This window comes from Vulpes vulpes, chromosome 5 (genome assembly GCF_048418805.1).
Source record: "Vulpes vulpes isolate BD-2025 chromosome 5, VulVul3, whole genome shotgun sequence".
NCBI classification, from domain to species: Eukaryota; Metazoa; Chordata; class Mammalia; order Carnivora; family Canidae; genus Vulpes; species Vulpes vulpes.
In genome coordinates, this window is record NC_132784.1 from 26639566 (window position 1) to 26653538 (window position 13973).

General features: G+C 41.2%; 1 pseudogene; it reads left to right on the top strand.

Moving 5' to 3' along the window:
* Positions 1-228: 228 nt before the first annotated feature.
* LOC140598956 (small ribosomal subunit protein uS12-like) lies at positions 229-702 on the top strand (annotated as a pseudogene).
* Positions 703-13973: the final 13271 nt, after the last annotated feature.

Consider the following 13973-nt stretch of genomic DNA (forward strand, 5'->3'; position numbering starts at 1 on the left):
TAAAAAAGCTTTTGCTCTTGGGTGCCTGGATGGCTCAGTCGGTTAAGCCTCTGACTCTTGTTTTTGGCTCCGGTTGTGAGACCGAGTCCCACATTGAGCTATGCACTCAGCATGGAGTCTACTTAATACTTTTTCTCCCTTTCCTTCTGCCCCACTCGTCTCAAATAAATAATTTTTTTTTTTTTTTAAGGCTCCTGTTCTTTCCCTCAGGCCTGTGATGCCAGCAAGATGGGAGAGTGTAGTGGTCTTCACCCTGCCAGGAAGCTCTGTCACTACTGATGAGATTAGAAGTGGCGTGATGATCAGTATAAAAAAGCCCATTTGGGCACAGCCCTGAAGGCCAACTCTCTTGGAGGTACTTCCCATTGCAAAGGGAATTATACTGGAAAATTATTCTGGAAGAAGTAAGGGTTGAAGCCAAACAGTCAAATTCAGCTATCAGAAAGTGTGTTAGGGTCCAGCCTATCAAGAACAGCAATACACAAACAACAACAACAAAATAGCTTTTTTCTTGAATGATGGTTGCTTGAATTCTTGAATTTTATTGAGGAAAATAGGGAGTTCTGGTTACTAGATTTGGTCACAAGGGTCATGCTTTTGGTGACATTCCTGTAGTCTGCTTTATGGTTAGGTAGTCAATCTCGCTCTCTTTTGGCCTTATATGAAGGCAAGAAGGAAAGACCGAGATCACAGGTTTTTTAAAAAAATTTTGTTAGATTTTATTATTTATTTATTTATTTATTTATTTATTTATTTACTTACTTATTTATTTATTTATTTGAGAGAGAGAGGAGGGAGAGGGAGTAGATTCTGTGCTGCGTGGGGAGACAAACAGGGGGCTTGATTCCACGACCCTCACATCTTAATCTGGGCTGAAATCAAGAGTTGGGATGCTTAACTGACTGAGTCATGAGCCACTCAGATGCCCCTTAAGATCAGAAGTTTTGGGGCAGCCCTGGTGGCTTTAACGCCACCTTCAGCCCAGGGCATGATCCTGGAGACCTGGGATCGAGTCCCACATCAGGCTCCCTGCATGGAGCCTGCTTCTCCCTTTGCCTGTGTCTTTGCCTTTCTCTCTCTATCTCTCATGAATAAATAAATAAAATATTTTTTAAAAAATCAGAAGTTTTATTCATGAAATACAGTAGTAATGAATTTTTGTATGCCAAAAAAAACAAAAACAAAAACAAAGAACTTCCTATATCAACTTATGATTGAACAAAAATTTGAAGTATCAGTTTCCTTGAGACCTGGAGCTCCATGAATCTGTGTCTGTTCTGGCTCACCAAGCCTTACACATGGTAGGACCTGATAAATATACACTGAATGAATTCATTGGAGTATTGTGGAACCCAGTTTAAGTTGACTTCAGTAAATTCAAATTTTGGGTGATCTGCTTTACTAAACAATTAACCTTAGCATCTTTTAAGATTTGTCACTTGAAAAAAGTTAAAATTCTAAGACTTCATGTAATTTAAGACAGTGTCTAGAACAATGTAATAACGTGGTTCCCAATGAAATATGGTGACTTCTGTTAATTTAAACCTCTTGGAGGCAAAGAGAAGTGGGAAGATTTCATCTGATGTTACAATAGGCATGTGTTTAGAGAGGCCTGGGTGTGCTAGAGTGCAAAGGTCAGATAGAGTAAACATGAGCCTCTGTGGAGACAGGGAGAAGCTCCTCAGAAGAACCATGAGAAAGAAGATGTGTTCTCCACTTAGGAAAGGATGAAAGAGTTAGTAGCCCATCTTTACAAGTTAGGTTGGGGGAAATGGTTCCTGGCAGCTTTCCTCTGTCTGACCCTCCCAATCTTCTCAAAATTAAGCTATTTCATAACTCTTAGAATCTTTTTTTTTTTTTAGGATTTTATTTATTTATTCAGGAGACACACACAGAGAGAGAGGCAGACACACAGGCAGAGGGAGAAGCAGGCTCCATGCAGGGAGCCCGACATGGGACTCCATCTGGGGTCTCCAGGATCACGCCCTGGGCTGAAGGCAGTGCTAAACCACTGAGCCACCTGGGCTGCCCAAGTCTTAGAATCTTGAACCCCTTACAAACTGACTACATTTTGGGCTCGGTTCTATAAACCTATCACCTCTCTCCTATTGCATCCCTTGACGTAGAGGTAGGGATTTACTCATGCAAATCTTCCTTTTTATTGGTAGAATTTCAGATTCTCTTCCAGTTGCCATGTAGTTAGGAATCCAACTGTATGGCAGTTTCTAAAAACTTCATGAGGTTGTTAGTTTAGAACAATCAAAGAGATATGTATATGCAATTTCTATTTGTGCTTGTAGGTTACTGTTAGTTTCTTGTGGCAACTTTAGTAACTGATGGGCCCTCAAGAGTGAAAGTGGAAATTACCACAGTCTCAGGGCCATCTTCGCTGGCAGCATTAGCTACACCAATGAAAAATAACATCAGATGTGCTCGATCTTTCCATGGGTACTAATGGAGGCTATATAAGAAGCAAGAGTAGGTTTTTGTCTATTGGTCCGTAGACTATGGAAGAGAAGTCTAGTGTTCTTCCATTCAACATGGGGGTTGGGAATACTTTCAGACAGATTCCATAGAAACTAATGTGTATAAATGCTTAAAATTCTGCTCAAAGGATATATTTTTTTAAAAAAGTAAGCTCCAGGCCCAAGATAGGGACTGTACTCATGACTCTAAGATCAAGAGTCCATGCTCTGCTGACTCAGCCAGGTGATCTCAAAGAAATGCTTAAGTTCTTTAAGTTTTTGCACAGCAGAAACAAACTTCTCCTTGCCTACAGATTAAGTGATTTCAATTGGCTGAATTTTAATGGATCATTTAAAATGTAAGTAACAGAAAAGAATATGATTATTGTATGTTTAGTTATAGACCAATTACTATGTCTAAATGCTAATTAAGATGAGGATATATGAATTAGTGCAGCTAATGTGAATAAACATAAATGACACAGTTGACCCAGGTAGAAAAATTAGACTCATACACACCTTTACATAACTAATGCTAACAGTGGGAACAGATTTCATCCAGAATATTTCTTACACCCAATTTCGGAAAGTCGAGGGCATCTTCTCTCACAATGCCTAAAACCAAATCTGATATTCAGTCTCTAAATTGTTCTTTGGCTAATAGCACCAACTAACTTACAGGTGTTAGATAAGTATCGTAGACTGTAAAGCTGTATATGTGAACTAAGAACTATTTGTATCATCATTAGGCAGATATTTGTGAATTTTACTGATGGAAGCTTTCCTTTCTCTCTACTAATGCCAAGCATTTTTTGATTCAGAACTCTTTTTGATCCTTGAAGTTTAAAGGTCTGATGAACCCATACCCTTTCACAGCAAAAAGAAACACATTTTTTTTTCTTACACATATATTACCTTTAATTGTTGGGCAGAGTTGGGACTACTACCAGAAGTTAGAGACAGAAGTGACAAGCCCTGGCTATTCACCAGCTGCCATGCAGATACCAGTGAGCATGTTGAGAAGGAGCCCAGCATGCTTATGTGGTAGCCAGGCTTTCTCACCTTTAAACCTAGGACTCAGGAAAATTGTTTCAACTTTGTTAGGTAAAGACAACTTTACTTGGGAATATTGGCTGTTCTTTCTACTTAGAAGACACCAAGAAGATCATAGTGGACCCTAATGAACTTGAAGCTTCGAAAAGCTCTTTTTGACTACTTTGCAAGGCAGTATTAACTCTGATGTAGAAAAGCTCTCTAGTTCTTCCTTAAATGAATGATAAGCAGCATGGTTAGGGTTACAAAGTCAGTGTTTTGTCCCCGGCTCTCTCCCTGGTCTAGAGGCCAGACCAATATACAGGGTCCCTGTAGTCAAGCCGTCCTTCGGTCAACAGCATCCTTATATAAATTCTGCTTGTCACCAGGTACCTGATTATATTATCACATAATTAACTTATTGATTAATAGTTTAGTTGTCTTAAAGAGGTGCTGACTTTACGTCTAGTCAACCGTTTAGGAACTGGCAAAACTAGTTTATTAATTTTAATATCCTTATACAAGTATTCTCTAAGTGTGATAGTCTGAACACTGTATTGTTAGATGATATTTAATATAGTACTTAGAGAACAGGTGGCCAATAACATTAGTCCACTATAACTAACTTATTACAGGATTTGCAAACAGAATGGTTTGGTAGAACAATGAACAAAGCAGACCTCAGGAAATATGATTTCCCAGCAATCTAGTTAGGTAGACTTGCATAGTCCTGTTACCTCTCAGATCTCCTTTCCCTAATATTTTGGATAAAGAAATAGAAACAGATGATCTTTTATATTTTCCCAGCTCTAAGGTCAATGCATTTGTTGAATGATGACTGAGAATATAATGACATCATAAATACTATAACTGGAAGGATATACTTTTATTTTTCTTGACTGTTTCAAAGTTTAATAAGCTTAATTTAGGCCGAGTACTAACATTTTCTGTGGAATTCTAAGAATACCTAAAGCGTATGACTAAAACTTTCATTTTTTGATGAAGAAGCAAGAAATAATTAAGAATTTATAAATGTTTTGGCTTTTTTTCACACGTGTCAAAAATCCAGCAATAAAAATGAATACTTGCTTCATTTAGAGAAATGTGCACAGGGTTTTGTTAGTTTCAGGATGATAACAAGGTGTAGAGTCATAGGACGTAGAACTACAGATTTATGTTTGGTACCCTGCCAGAAACTACAGGGTTGAAAGAACATGTCGATTTATGTATGTTCTCAAGATTTTGTTATCCAGCGTTAGGCTGTTTGACCATTTGCTGCAGCTCACGTTCTATTTCTAATTCTTAAGCTCAGACTAATACTGAGAATAGGAATATGATTGATTAAAGGTTATCTGTGGAATTCAATAGGTTATGAATGCACATGACAAGAAAGGTAAAACATCAGGAAAAGTTAATCAGACCAAAACTAAGAAAAAAAGTAACTTTAGTGCCATGCATTATTTGAAATACTTGAAAAACATACTCATTTATCAGGTCCGAAAATGTGTTCAGAATTTATTTTAAATTATTGAACTCTTAATTTTTACATCTCAGATCCACAGCCTCTTTTCTGTTTTATAATCACTGTATCTTTGAAGCGGATCACTTTTGTCAATATTTCACACCTAGGATGGCAAGTTTCAATATTATTGATGGTGTCAATAAGTTAAGATCTGATTATTCTGGTATCTTCTCTTGAGCACAGTTTACAATATTATTAATGATGTTTTTCAGCACTTCAGTGCTCTCAGTTATCTTCTTATAAGCCTATATCCTATACATTGTGCCTTTCCATGTTATTATAATTGGTATTCATAACTAGGAACTACTTATCCTTATAATGTATCGATAATAAGGCAACAAACTGTATTAATACCATGCTAAGCATTTGTAATTTCCAGAGGTTCAGATACCTACAGGATCTAAGGTAGGTCCAAAAGAAGGAATAAAGGAGCCATTCTAGACTCCAGATAGAAAACATTCAAAAATTGATTTGATATCAAATTTAAGGAGAAAATATGCCAATTAAAAATGCAGGTTTTAGGATTCAACTCAGCATTTGTTACTTAATAGCATTTGTCATTTTCCAATTTTTCATATGCAGCAAATTAATTTCAAATCGTTTTGCTCTTCCAAATGCCTTTGTGTATTGTGTTTCTTTTTTCATATTCTTTTGGATAACATTTGAAAAGAAAATAAGACTACAACAGTCATTGATTACAGTCAGGATGGAAGACAGTTGTAAGACCGAGGAACAGGTGGAGCGTGTATGATGGGAATATTCACTTTTTGTGCCACCATTTTGTAGCTGTTCAAAAAAAAAAATTTTTTTTTTTCAGCAAATGGTGGATATTGTTTCTTTACAAAAAATGGTTCTGTACTGGATCCATCTGCGAAGTATAAACATGTCATCAGCACTCATTTTCCATCTCCAAAAAACATTCCCCATGTCCATATTTGATTTTCAAGTGCATCTGTGCACTGATGGAAACCCTCCCAACATGCTGCCACACAATTGCAAAACCCACACATTTCTGTCTTTGAATCAAGCTTTCACAAGAGCCTGGCCTCCTCTGGGTATAAGCTTGTTTCGAAGTTGCAAAGGTCCGCCGGGTGACCCCAATAAAAGGAGCTTCCAATGTCCGTGGTGAGGTGAAATTATTCCTTTTCAGGGGATGATTTTGTCTATGGAGTATCTCCTACTTTGTTCCAAAACTTTTCTTTTGCATCATAGGATTTCTCTTTTGGTGCCCACACGGCGCTCACCTAATTATTAGCATGATGCTATTGAGTTTCTCAATGACTAAACTCACATTTTAAAAAAGCAAGTTAGTTTGGTTATTCTGAAAGTTTAAATAGAGAAAGCAGGGAGTTCCTCTCAAAGTTGAGAGGCAAGCATCCTGAAGTCTATGAGTCCCAACGTTATTGATATCACATAACCTGAAAGAATTTAAAACATCACTGGAAAAATTTAGTCTCTTCAAAGACACACACTCAGAAGTGAGCTCCTTGGTAAAGAAGGAAATTTTATTTTGCCTCATTATTTTCCCTACGCAGAGCGGGAGTTACCTTCGCTATAGAGCAACGGAGTAAGCCTTGCCTGTCATTTTTAATCAGGTTGTTTTAGGTAATTTTTGTTATGCCCCTCATTACTGAATTGTTTATCAATAGGTGCAGCAAGTGTCACTAGCTTTTCTCATCAAACCAGGTCTGACAAAGCAGCACAGTGCATGGGAAAGAGGCAGCTAGGTGAAACTAATGCCATAGATGTTTGATTCATTAGGAGCTTATTGTTAACGGGGATGTCTGATTGTAAAGGCTCAGTCAAGCAAAAGAGTGCAGAGTAATCAGTCGGATTTATAGTTTGCAGGGCTCAGAAAAAAATCAACATAAACCTTTGGATATAGCAGAAACAGAAAAATCCCCTTTGGGCAGCCCTAACCTGGAACCAGCCAAATAAGGTCATGCTACATGAAGGTTTCCTGTTAGGTGATGGGAGATAGAGGCGGATTAGAGCCATATGGCATGGCCTATCATACCTTCTGACTTAAGATAACAAAGCCAAGCTTTGTGCTTAGCTGTTTTTGACTGACATCATCAATTTTATTTTATGTTGGTCACCTCCGGTAACAGGAAAAAATGGCCTAGGGTTGATAACACATGCTTTTTTTTTTTTCTTTTAGTATTAAGATGCCTAGAAGCTAGTTTTGTGCTGTTAAACATTTCAAAGAATTAGTAGCTTACTCTTCTATCACCCATCCTCCAGCAACTGTCAGCCCCCCTCCCCCTTGTTTTCAGTTTGTACCTTGCAAATGAGAGGCAGCCTTATTCAGAACCAGATGTAAGGCTCCTAGAGAATGAGCATAAGCTGGTGTACTTTAAGCCTAATGGGAAGTTTTATATGCAAGGGCCTTGAACTGATTAGTATAATTCCCTCTTTAATACAGCTGTCCCTCCAGATTAAGGTAAACCAAATGTTGCAATCAGAGATTAGTGTACCTTGCCAGTTATTAACATCCCCGGTGCTCAGCAAGCACGTCAGACGCTAATGCTGTGTATTTATTTGCCATTTCCCCACTGTAACTTGAACTTCTGCACCTGTCAAAGCATTCCAGGGAAGAGAGGGGCATTATTGGAAAGCAAAAGTTTTATACCTGTACACCTGTTTTGTTTTGTCACAGCTTAGATTTTCTTTTGGCTCGCCAAGACTGCCAGGTGCTTTAATCTGCTACTCTACCGGTTTTGTAAAGAAAGACTGTGTGTGCTAAATTGCATTTGTTTCTTTCATATGCTTTCTCTCGTGCAACTGGAGAGCTGCTCACCTAGACGCGTGGCTGGCGCACAGGCATGTGCATGTGTTGTGTGCGCGCGTGTTTTCGTTTGCAGAGGAGGGAAAGGGTGAGGTTTCTTCCCCCACAAAACACACCTATGTCCTCCGTGCTCCTCGGATCCTGCGGTGTCTTAAATCACAAGGTGGGTCCCACAGCTGTAATGTATTTGGCAGGATATCCTGCCTTCTTGCAACCCAGATGTCAAGAGAGACAAAGTCCTGGCTATCTCAGAAAGATCTGGCTCTGTTTCTTTCCCTCCCCAGCCCCCACCCAGGGCACGCTTGGATGGACTCGAGGGCTGAACGCGTATAACAAACAGGCCGGAGAAGTTGGGGGCGGCAGCTCGGGTTGGGCTTTCGGCCCCGCTGGTCCGGTCTGGGTGTTCGAACCCCGACCCTTCTCATCGGCGTGGCAGACGGGCCAGCGAGTAAGGGAGAAAAACGGCGAGTTTGATGCAGAGGCCTTACAGTTGTCAAATAAAGTGCCTTTGTGATTTTTATCAGCATGGCTTATTACTCCGAGACTGAGAATCAAGAAGTGCTTTTTCTGGAAAATTGCATAGTTTGCTGCGTAACCACTAGGGTCATCTCAGGGTCTGTTTTGTTGGTGGTGGTTTTTTTTTTTTTTTTCTTATATGTGGGATTTAAGCAGGTAGCTCTGCTCTTACTGAGCAATCACCTGGTGCCGCCCCCCACCCCCCCATCCCCCGGGCCAGAACCAGCTCCCCCTAAATTTCACCACCGTTTTCCAGGCGCCCGCGCCACCAGCTCAGCACCAGCGCCGGGGGCGCCTTCCTTGCCCTGGCCCGCCGCCTTCTCCCCACCTCCACCTTGGTGCTTGCACGTTGGTTGCCTGGTGCAGAGTTGCTACATAGTACGGCTTAATTGCAGATTTTTACAAAAGACAAAAATATGTTCATATCTTAGGAATTATGTCTTGCAGCCTACTAAATATGCTAATGCAACACTAAGCAGGGATAAAGTTCTTGCCATACCCCCCAACAGTTGCGTGGAACCCGCTGCCAAGTGATTGTTAATTGTGAAGCACAAGCAGGCTTTGCAATCCATCTTAATTGTCATACTTACTTCAGGTTTCGTGATAAGGCTCGATGTTCTGTTTAAAGTGACAATGTTGACAAGGGGAAAGGGTGTGGGCCCGGGCCTGTGGTTCTGAAGGGGTTGCGTGCTTTGACCTGCCGAAGGTTGATAGGGACGGCCTGCGAGGGGATTTTAGTTGTCATGGGGTCCCCAGGCGGTTGAATGGAGACACTGTCTGTCCTGCTTTTTCCTGTTAGGATCCTGACACGTGGAGCATTGATGAACTCAGCACAACGTTGAATGGGAGCTTTTTGGCAGCTGAGACACTGGGGCTAAGCTGCAGGTCAGAGATAACACCAGTGCGGATCTCCTCCTGCACACAGTTCCTAGCGCGCTTTCTTCCCTCCTGAGTGCAGGAAATGGCTCATGTTAAATACGTTCACTTTTCAGTTTTCCTTTCTTCTAAAATGGAGCTTGACAGATTGGACTTTGCAGCTACCCCCTCCCCTTTTTTTTTCACCACCTCTGCCTTCTACCTCAGAAATACTCTTCAGGAAGCAGGAGTTAATCTTGGTGAGGAAACGATAAGGTGATGCTTGATTTTCATGGGGGAAGCAGGAGGATATGGCCACATGGAGACTTGCAGCTACTCCCCACTTAGAGGCTTGTCCCCTGGCATCCCTTGAGCACCCAGCAGGAGGGGTGCAGGGTGAGCAGCCCCCCTGCATCCTCGGCTGTGACTAGCATGAGGGGGGGTGCTAGAGACCAGGGAGGATGCAGGTGGGAGGCAACTGGCTGTTCCAGGGGGGCCTCTCCAGGGCTGGTGGGGCTCCACACACCCAGGCCGCTCCGCCACTCACACTCCAGCGCTCCAGCGCTGTTGCCCATGCAGGTCAGCTATGCAGCATCCCGAGATGTGGAAAACAAAGAGAAACTGGCAGCCCGAGCTGCTCTAATAATTGTCTGCCAGCGATGCAGGAGACCGTGCTGGTGGCCTCAGTGCCCGCCCTGCGTAAGCCTGGGCCCTCCAGGCCCCACTCAAAGAAAAGTTGCCCAAAATTGATCTCTGCGTGGTATCGAGTAGTGACTGCGAAACTAAGGCATTGAAACCGCCCCCAAGCCAAATCCCATTCTGACTTGGGGTGTACGTACCCATTGGCTTCAGTGAGGCCTGGATGCTCCTTTTTCTCCCTGGTGAGTGCTCGGTGCCCTTAGAAGCAACCGAGGTGGACGTGAGAGTGTGTGCGTGTGTGCCAGTGCAAGGGCACCTGCGCTAGGGGGGCAGGGATCGGAAAAGCGAGACCGGGTGGGAACAAGGGCATGGGCATGGGGCAAGGTTTCTGGTCAAGGTTCAGTACGTATCAGAAACCTAAAAGGTTGTGGGTGGAAGTGAGAGTAGCAGTTCGGCCCTGGGGCTGACACCTTGGGACAAGCAGGGGTGATGCTGCCCTCTGATCTGTCACCTCTTACCAATTCCGCACACCCATTCTGTCTCAGGAGGGCAGAGGGTGAGACTGAGAGAGGTGGAGAGAGAGTATGAGTGAGCGAGCCGTGTGGGAACCGAATATGATGAGTCAATAACCCCGAGGAGAATGATTCAGGTTTGGAACTCCAGCAGAATTTGCTCTGATGCAAAGTGGTGGTGCCAGGCCTTCCGTAATAGGACAGTTTTCCAGTCTTCCTTATCCTATTGTACTCCATAGGCTTCATTTGTCTTTAAGTGGTTGGGGTTAGGTTACTCCTGGATTCATTCTAGATATATGTCTCAGGCTACTCCAGGTGGGGGACTTCCTAGGAGTTTTGAATCTCCCCAGATCTAACTTTAGAGGGAGTAGTCAGGCCTGAACAGCTTCCCAGAGGACCTCAAAGATATAGAGGGTGTGAAGTGTTCAGTACAGTCACTGACACGTAGTAGGTGTGGGGGTAAATCCTCCCTATTCCCCTAGAGAGACTGAAGCCGGTTGAACGTGTTGTTTAACGCTCTCTGGATGTGTTTTCGGTTGTAGCGCTGCCTGAGGAAATTGGAGAGCTCAGAAGGGGCTCCTGTCCTAAATGAAAGGTTTGGATTTGGTTGTGTTTTCTATCTGTTTTGTCTAGATCCAGTGTGAAGGTTTGAACTGACCTGAAACATCCTAATCCTAGACATATGTAGTCAATTGTCCTGAGGTCAAAGGGAGACAACTACCTCCACGATGTGATTTCAAGAGCCCGGGAAACCCCATATGTCCTCCAGGTATCTCCCTGATTAACCATGGCACCTGCTAACATCCTGATATTTCTGCTGGGAGGGCAATGCCTCTGAGGAAACGCATGTTTTCTCGATACACCTCTTTACGTTGCAGTTGTGATCCCTGAGCGAGGCCACCTTTTATCGTGTGGATAATGTTGATCTCTTATTTACTATCCCTGTGACCCCTGGAAAGGGAGAAGCTGGCTACAAACAGCAGTTTTGTTGAGAATAATACCACACTCCTCAGCCACAGGGTGGGCCAAGGAGGCTACACTAGGTTGGGGTTTGTATTCCTTCAGATAATTTTGGGTCGAGATATAGACGGTGGGAGTGCTTCTAGTCAGCTTTGTGGAACAAAAAGAGCTTAATCTGGCATCCTTTCTTTCCTTTTGACAAGCCCTTTCATTTCTGATCACCCTAGGAGAGAAACTGCTTGATCCCACCTTGCCTCGGGCTGTCCAGAATCCTTCCCCTGGAAGATGGTGGGTTACGGATTCGCAAACATTTTTCTACCCCAGAGCGTATGTTCACACATTGGGCACTTCCATGGGTTTACCTTGCTTGTGATACAATAGGCCTTGTACTTCAAGCTTCATTTTAACCTGGTCTCCTTGTCCTGACATTCTTCTGTGTCCTCTTGGGAAGGCTCACTCCTTTTCCTTTGTTCCTGTTCTCCCATATTTTGTATCTCATCAGTGTGTCACTGGCTTAAATGACCTCCTAATTATAGGAGCTTTCTCTTTTTCTCACAGTTTGTGGGCCTTCACCCTTTCTCTAGGAGCCTCCCTCCCTGTAAGTATGTATGATATATGTGCATGTATATATGTTGTATGTGTATGTTTATGCACACACACGTGTGTATATAATTACTATTTTAGCAAGAAATAAGCCCATTCTCTGTGTATTGCCATAGATTTAGGTTAATGTTGTTTTAAACAACGTAGACTGTTGTCAATATGTGTTGTCCTCTTTGCCTATATAATCCTAGTTTTTTAAGTTTTTCATCGGTCACAGGATTTTTTACCCTTGGATTTTTTTTTTATTAGTTTTAAAAGTATATGTATTATTATTATTTTTTCTGACTGCACTAGTCTTACATATTTATTGTAGAATGTTTGGAAATACAGAAAATTATGGGTGAGAATAAACTCATCCAAAATTCCACAAGCTAAAAGTTATCTGTTATTACGATTCGGTTGTATCTTTCTACCTCTTGGCTTATTGGTTTAGATATTGAGAATGCCTGGGTCCCTCTGTAATTCTTAAATTGTCTTTCCTTTTCAGACTTTCAACTCTCAAAGTTCTCCTCATTCCTTTTATGTTGACGGGTCCCAATTGGGACCAATATAGTACTTTAGTATCTAAAGCTGGATCTGACTTGTATTCTGGGAAGGTTAGCTCACAGCCTCTACATACTATATTTTGAACTTCTTAATATGCATTTTCCTGCTCTGAATCAGTGATTTATTTTTTGATCTTTGTTAATACTTCTTTTCAAGCTTGAAACAAAAGAAATTATCTAAAAATAACTGAAGACTGTTATCCAAGACTTTAAAGTAGTGTGAGCCAATAGGTTGACACCTTTGATCCTTAGGTAAAAAGTTACAGTTCTTTTGTTGGCTTTCTGCAAAAGGAGGAAGTGGGGGCAAATTACACAGTTGATGCTATTTTATGCATGAAGGAACCTACTTTTGACAGCTAGTAAACAAGTTTCAACATTTTTCTGGGTAAAGAAGCTCACTTATTTAACATTTATTTATTGAAGTAACTTCATGTGGCAGGCACTGTTGTAGGCATGGAGATTCAGCAGTAAATAAAACAGGCAAAATCCAGCTTTGTCAGAGCTTACTACTTAGAAATCAAGTAGTTGAACTTCTTTACTTTCTATTTAAATTTCCACTTAAAGTAATTGCACTTCATTTTCTAAATTCTGAGTCAATTTTGAAGCAGGTGGAGAACGAGCTCTATTATTACAATATTACTATATCAAATAATGTCTTTCCTTCCAGAATTCTCTTATTACTCTCCAAGTTCCAGTTTTGTGGTAGACAAAAGGCAAACAAATGTAGTGGCCAACATCAATTTTGATGAATTAAAATAAATGTCCTTCATTTTAATATATGTTGTTTTATTGAGGAGGGAGATTTAAAAAAATAATCAAAAAGGAGAGCTAAGAGTGGGTATGTTCTTAAAACTATTTTGAGGAGTAAATATGGGATGCAAAATTAGAGGAGGTCCTTCACTTTCAGATAAAGGTGAATAGTTATATATTTGAGATTATGGTTCTGCCATGTAGTTAACTTGAACACTAATGGAAAATGAACAGTTAGTGGCTAAGCAGAGAAATAATGCACAAGGCAGAAAGACATAGGCCAACATTTTATTTAATTGAAACGTGTAATCCATGGAGATTCTACTGGATGGGAGTCCCTGAACGTATAAAGAAGTATGTAGAAACTAAGAAACAGAACAGACGATAGTTATCTTGGTTTTTCTTACCTGCTTGTTTCAGTTCGAGTATGTTTCAGGTAGTTTGTCAACCAGGCATTTAGAGACAGGAATTATACCGATGGAGTCGGACAAGTTTTATTTTGTTTTAATCAGAATTCAGGATATGCTATAGGCAGTTAGATTGGAACATGAAAATATCGAGAGTTTAAATGGATGCTCCGTGAGAAATTATTCTGGATTCTTGAGTTCATGTGTAAGAATGGAGTCTTTGTTACTTTTTTTAGAGGTTGATGAAAAAAGTATGTGTTATAACTCAACCGAGAAAAGAAGAGTGTGTATTGGAGACAAGAACTTGCACAGTTAAATAACTCAATCTGTGAAATAGAATATAGCTGCTGACTAGTGACTGAGGTGCAGACTGTCAACT